General features: G+C 44.2%; 1 protein-coding gene across 1 annotated transcript in view; it reads right to left on the bottom strand.

Moving 5' to 3' along the window:
• The window catches only part of LOC109821417, a 101,851-nt gene that overhangs the window by 6,481 nt on the left and 88,433 nt on the right, over positions 1 to 6,937 (bottom strand).

Raw genomic sequence — 6,937 nt, 5'->3', positions numbered from 1 at the left:
GGATAATCTATTTGAAATTCATGTACATCAATAAAGAAGTCTATTACAATATTCTTCTTCTTCCTTTTTTTTAACAATCCAGCCTAGGGTCAAACCCAGGCCAAGACCGTGGGAGTCATATTGGAACCTCCCAATAGTCCGGGTCACCCGCAGTGGGTAAGTCTATCACAAGTTTGAATGTGTTCTCAGAGCTACATTAGATATTCCTTTACCTATTTATTATCAATTAGAATCAATAATAATAATCTTAGTCATTGATATACAGAATGGATTTCAGTTGCTAATCTTTACCATTTATGACACAAACTCCCAAAGTCTCAGTCATAGGTAGAACATGGCAAAATGAAAAACCTTTTAAGTTAAAAGTCTTGAAATATTAGGGTATTTCTCTTAGGTTCTCATTGATAGAATGTTGGCTTATGTAGCCTTACAGAACAGGTTTACACAAAGGCCCTCTAAAAGCCCTTTAATTGCGTTCCATTCTCAACACTCCTCCTCAAGATGGGCGAAAGATATCTATTAAGCCCATCTTGTCACACCCTCTACCTAAATCTACTGAGCTAAGCCCTTTAGTTAAGCAGTCTGCAACCTGCTCCTTAGTTGGAACATAGCCTAACTCCAATAGTCCACTGTTCAGCTTCTCCTTGATGAAGAATCTATCAATCTCGATGTGCTTAGTTCTGTCATGTTGGACTGGGTTGTTGGTGATGCTGATAGCTGACTTGTTGTCGCACCACAAACTCATCTTGGTCCCTTGGTCAAGGTTCAGCTCCACCAGCATGTTCTTCAGCCACATCAGCTCCGCAACCCCAAGGCCATGGCTTTCTGTACTCAGCTTCAGCTGTTGATCTTGCCACCACATATTGCTTCTTGCTTTTCCAGGAGACTAAGTTGCCTCCTACAAATATGCAATTTCCTGAGGTAGACCTCCGATCATCTCCGCAGCTAGCCCAATCTGAGTCACAGTAGCCCTTAATGTTCACATGACCACTCCTCCTGAATCTTAGTCCTTTGCCAGGGGCACCTTTAGATACCTCAGTATCTGATACACAACATCCATATAACCCTTCCTCGGGTCATGCATATAGCGGCTTACCATGCTGACCGTAAATGAGATATCTGGGCGTGTGTGACTCAGGTAGATCAGCCTACCCACCAATCTCTGATATCTCTCACGATCAACAGGTTCTCCTGCCTCAGCACTCAACCTGAGACTCTGATCAATCGGTGTAGTAGCAGTCTTGCACTCCAACATCCCCGTCTCTACAAGAAGATTCAATGCATACTTCCTCTGGGAGAGAACAATCCTCTTAGGTCCATGAGCTATCTCTATCCCAAGAAAGTATCGCAGCTGACCCTGATCCTTCACTTCGAATTCTTTGCTCAATCTTACCTTGAGATGAGCAATCTCCTTCTCATCATCCCCTGTGATGATCATGTCATCCACATATATACTGTCAGCATTGTGATGTGACCCCCACTTCTTCTAAAGAATACAGTATGATCGGTATTGATCTGTCCATATCCTATACTAACCATGGCTCTCCTGAACCTGTCAAACCATGCTCGAGAGGACTGTTTTAGTCCATACAGAGACTTTTTAGCCTGCAAACCTTACCCACTATCTGTCCTGTGCCACATCCAGGTGGTATCTCCATATACACCTCTTCCACTAGATCTCCATGAAGGAACGCATTCTTCGCATCCAGTTGGTGTAGTTCCCATCCACCATTTGTTGCTAGAGAAATCAGCGTTCGAACAGTGCTCATCTTCGCCACTGGTGCAAAAGTCTCATCGTAGTCAATGTCGTATGTCTGGCTGTACCCTTTTGCCACCAGTCGTGCCTTGTATCGTTCAACCTTTCCTTCCGGGTTCTGCTTCATGGTAAACACCCACTTGCATCCCACTGTCCGTTTTCCTGCTGGCAGTGTCGCTAACTCCCACGTGTAGTTCTTCTCAAGAGCCCCCAGCTCCTCATGCATAGCAGCCTTCCACTTTGGGTCCTTCTTAGCATCCTGCCAGCTGTTAGGTATAATAACATAATCTAATAATGCAATGAATGCTCCATATGAAGGTGATATGTGAGAATAGGAAATAGAATGAGCTAGATCCCAACCATATCTCTTAGGAGGATTTCCCGCATTACTGCGAGTAGTCCTTCTTTCTGACATTAGAGTGGGGAGGGGGTTAGGGGTAGGAATGGTATTACCTAGAGTGGAGGGTGGTGTAGGTGTCTCTGGAGTTAGAGCAGAACTGGACGAGGGACTAGGCACTGGCACTGTTACTCTAGGTACCTCTGGTTCCTTCCCTCTCCTACTGTATGTAAGCAACTCCCCCTGAGCTGTAGGCCTAACACCCCTTTTCTCCTCCTCCTCCCCTTCGTCTTCATCCTCCTTCTCTTCTGAGTATGGAATCATAATTGGGATTGACCCCCCTGAGCTCTCACCATTCTCCCTCTCTCGCCTCATACCTCCAGTATCGGGTAAGTCGCTAAAAGGTGAAGTAACCCCCACTGTATACTACGGCTTGAGCTCCCAAAATCGCACATCCATGCTGACAAACAGCCTTTTCTCCACTGGGCTCCAGCAGACATACCCTTTCTGGGTGCCATTGTATCCCACGAATATACACTTCACAGCCCTAGGGTCTAGCTTCCCAACCGATGGTCTGTTGTCCTTCACAAAGCATACACAGCCATTTGGTAGGGCCCCCTCGTTATCTCCCTTCAGTATCTCACGAGGAGACTTCCACTGCAACACACTCGAAGACATCCGGTTGATTCAGTAAGCAGCAGTCAAGACTGCTTGTCCCCACACCACCTTTGGGACATTCATCGCTATCATCATACTCCTAGCGACTTCTAGGAGATGTCTGTTCTTCCTCTCTGCTACCCCATTCTGAGCAGGGGTGTATGGGCATGTAGTCTGGTGTAGAATCCCCTGAGCTGACAGATACTTCCCAAGTGTTCTGTTGGTATACTCTGTCCCATTATCCGACCTCAACACCTTTACTGCTGCACCATACCGAGTCTGGATATGCTTATGAAAGTCTTTAAAACAGCCAGCTACATCACTTTTGTTTTTCATAAGATACACCCAAATGACCCTAGAGAAGCAATCAATAAATATAACAAAAAACGTGCATCCATTTATAGAATTTACTGGGCAAGGTCCCCATATATCAGAGTGTATTACATCAAACTTACAAAAACTCCTATTACCTGAACTAACATAAGAGCTTCTAGTTAGCTTCCCAAACTCACATGCATCGTAATGCAGCTTCTGTTTATTTACTTTTCCAAATATGGTTGGATACATTCTACCCAAAATGCCAAACGATGGATGTCCCTTCCGTTGATGATAGAGCATTAACTCATCTTCTGCACACACTTTAGCTCCTCCTGTTCCCGTCCTCTCTACCACAGATGTCAGCGCTAAATCCATCCCTTCGCGGTCCAAGTACCACAAACCGCTACGCCATATCCTAGTCCCAAGTCTTCGCTCTGTCCCCTTCTCCTAGAAGATCACCTTAGGAATGTCAAAATAAACAATGCAATTTAGTTGGAGGATAATGACACTAATGGATAACAGGTTAATCGGGAATGAAGGAGCATGCAACACATTAGATAAAGTTATAGAACCTGTACAACTAACAGTGCCCTTACCAACCACGTCCTGCGCTGTACCATCAGCGATCTAGATGCTCTCTGCTTCTGCTAAGCGAGTGTAAGATAAGAACTCACTGGCATTGCCTGTCACATGTCTGGATGCTCCAGAATCCATTATCCAGGCAGTAGATCTTCCCTCGTTTGGGTGTGCGCGAATGGCGTAATTAGCATAGTCCCCTCCAGAGAGTAGTAGATGCCCCCTCGGACATATCACCCACTACGCTCTGCTTCCTCCTCAGTGCTGCCAAGAGTGCACGATCCTCAGCAGTGAAGATCATCTTAGCTTCTTCTTCTCTTTCTGTCACTGTCAAATTTGCTCGGTGGCCTCCTCTTCCACCTCGCCTGTCTCCACGGCCACGGCCTCCGGCCTGATCGCGTCCACCCCAAACCCTCTCTCTGGGTGGCTTAGAGCACATCTGTCTCAGATGCCCTACCTCTCCGCAGTTGAAACACTTCCTAGTCTCCCTTCAGAATCCAGTGTTATCCGAGTTGGATACCACTAGTGCAGACTTCTGCCCTGTAAGTCCATCTGTCCCAGCCTTTAGCCTGATACGGCTCTCCTCCTATATCATGACTGAGATTGCCCCCTCCAGTGGTGGGATCTTAGTCTGAGTTAGTAATAACGCCGTCCTCTGCTCATATGTTGGAGCCAAGCCTCGGAGAAACAACATGGTCCTCTTCTGCAAGGAGGCCTCGCGCTCCTTGCACTCCGGGTCTTTACAGTTCGCTAGGGTTGAGAAGTGATCGTGATCGAGGCACAAGCGCTCCAGCTCTGTGGCGTACTCCTGTACAGTCCTTTTTCCCTAGACTATAGCGCTGATCTCCTTCTCGATCTGGAATACCCTCAAGTTATTTTCCACCTCATCGTAGGTCCTCCTCAGCTTCTCCTAGACATCATGCACCCTCCCAAGGTTATCCACTGTGGCAGCAATTGGCTGGACTACAGAATTTAGAAGCCAGATGTACACCAACATATGAGTGGATTTTCACTCATCTCTCCCTACTGAACCCTCAGCCGGCTCAGTCTTCTCCCCTGTCAGATATCCCTCTAGGCTCCTCCCAGCAAGGGTATATTTCACCCGACGCGACCAACTCAGATATGTCACGGGTCCATCAAGTTTTCCATCGATAGGTGGAAGCTCCACCTTCTTGGGTTGTGGCTTTGTCGAGCTCTCTCTCGCCGATAACCTCATCAGTTGCATCAGTGTTGAGATCTCCTCAGGATTCAACTTCTTGATGATCCCTTCCATCGGATTTTTGCCAGTCTCCATCATCGATCCAACTTATATTCTTGTGTGCAGTGAAAATTTCGACAACACTTCGACAGCACCATAAGAAAGATAGATCAACAAGAATTCCTGTTTTACCGAGAAAACAAGAACCAGAAGCAGGATATCTCAACCAAGTGAGATATCAGCTTCCTCTCATCAATTTTAGGATTGACCTATCGAGGGAGCCTAAACAAGCTATTACAATTCGAGAAAAGAAAAAATACAAATCATCTAATACAGATTACAGATTCCATCTTTTTCTTTTTTTTCTTTCCTTTTTTTTAATCAGCAATAGTCCTGGTTCTGGTCATCTACTCTCCCCTCAAAATCACTAACTCACAACTCACAATGAATCACCGAAAATCACCGAATCACCGACTCATCCCCTTCACCAAAATCACCGAATCATCAACGAATTCCCCCAAAAGAAAACAGCAGAGCCTCTTCAACCGGAGGTCAACTACACCCATGTCCCCCATCATCGCCACCAGAGTTCCCTTCACCATGTCCTCGGATCTCAAACGACGGCGTCCCGTCCTCCTTCGTCTTCGTTGTCGGAGGAACCAGTGGCATCGGACCACGCAAGGAAGAGTGGGTCGGACCACGCAAGGCGCCTGTACTCGGCCCGCCCACACGCCTTTGACTGGATCCTCGACAAAATGGAGTTACCGGAGGCTAGGGTTCGAGATGAGTTCCTTGATGTGGTTAGTTAGGGCTGATGAGGGAAGGTTGGTGAGGATTCGGCTCAGAAGAGGGAGGCGGCTAGGTGAGATTTGGCTCTGATACCATCTTGAAATATTAGGGTTTTTCTCTTAGGTTCTCAACTTCTCATTGATAGAATGTTGGCTTATGTAGCCTTACAAAACAGATTTACACAAAGGCCCTCTAAAAGCCCTTTAATTGCGTTCCATTCTCAACAAAAAGTCTAAACAAAAATCTAAATAAGACCAACTAAACAAATAAAGTTGCAAGTTGCAAGAATATAAAAAAATGCAGAATAAATAAAACATAATCAACACCTTATGATGCACATGGTAGTTATATACCATGTGTAAGAATTCCACACAGCAAAAAAATAAAATTTGGACAAGAGTATTTAACTCCTTTACTTGAAGTAGGATAATGACCAGGATACACCAATGACTCATGACTAAAGACTTAAGATAATGACCAGGATACAACAGTGACTCATGAATAAAGACTTCTCTGAGAAAGGAACAAATAGCACATATTTTAAATCTGTGCTTTCTGTATCAATTTTTGACGTTTAACAATAAAACAAAGAGATACCAAGAACTATTAAGCAAACGAGCGAGATACATTGAATGGCAGGCCTCTCAGTAAGAGGCTATAGGTTTGGATTAGAAAAACTCTCCGCGGGTTTATGACAACCATAAACTAGTGAATTACTTCTTTAACTCTAGCTGCTTATAGGCTCTTTCACTAAGAGTAGTACTTTCACTACTTTGTAGTTAGTGTGTTACACTTATTCTGTTGGTAAAGTGCATTGTAACCATATATACATTGAACATAGAAATTTGCTAATCTGTCATTTGTATCATTTTGTTTGTGGCTGTTTCTTTGTCTTTTGGTATTTTAAGTGCTAGAAATATATAGATTAGCATAGAAAGGACCTCTTGATATAACACTTTCTGAAGGAATTCAAAGATGTAGGAGATTAGTATAACAGGAAACTTTTGATATCAACACATTGAGAAAGAAATTACAAAGCAAGAGCTATAAGCTCATGTGTAAGAAAAAATAACTCGCACCGGTTTATGGAAACTATAAACTGCACACATCAATTGATCAAAATGCATGGATTATTTAATCAATGTAATTGGCTGGTTCCTCCAAGAAGGAGAAGAAAAGGAGAAGATAGGGTCACCTGTATTACTTAATGTTTAATCTCCAATTATGAAAAAAAATTCTTTTGTAATTCCTTCCATAAGGACTCAGAAAATATCAGATCCCTAAATATAAGCAAACTGTGATAAAA

This window comes from Asparagus officinalis, chromosome 8, assembly GCF_001876935.1.
Source record: "Asparagus officinalis chromosome 8, Aspof.V1, whole genome shotgun sequence".
NCBI classification, from domain to species: Eukaryota; Viridiplantae; Streptophyta; class Magnoliopsida; order Asparagales; family Asparagaceae; genus Asparagus; species Asparagus officinalis.
The sequence above is the reverse complement of the archived record's forward strand: the minus strand, read 5'-3'. Positions and strand labels throughout refer to the sequence as shown.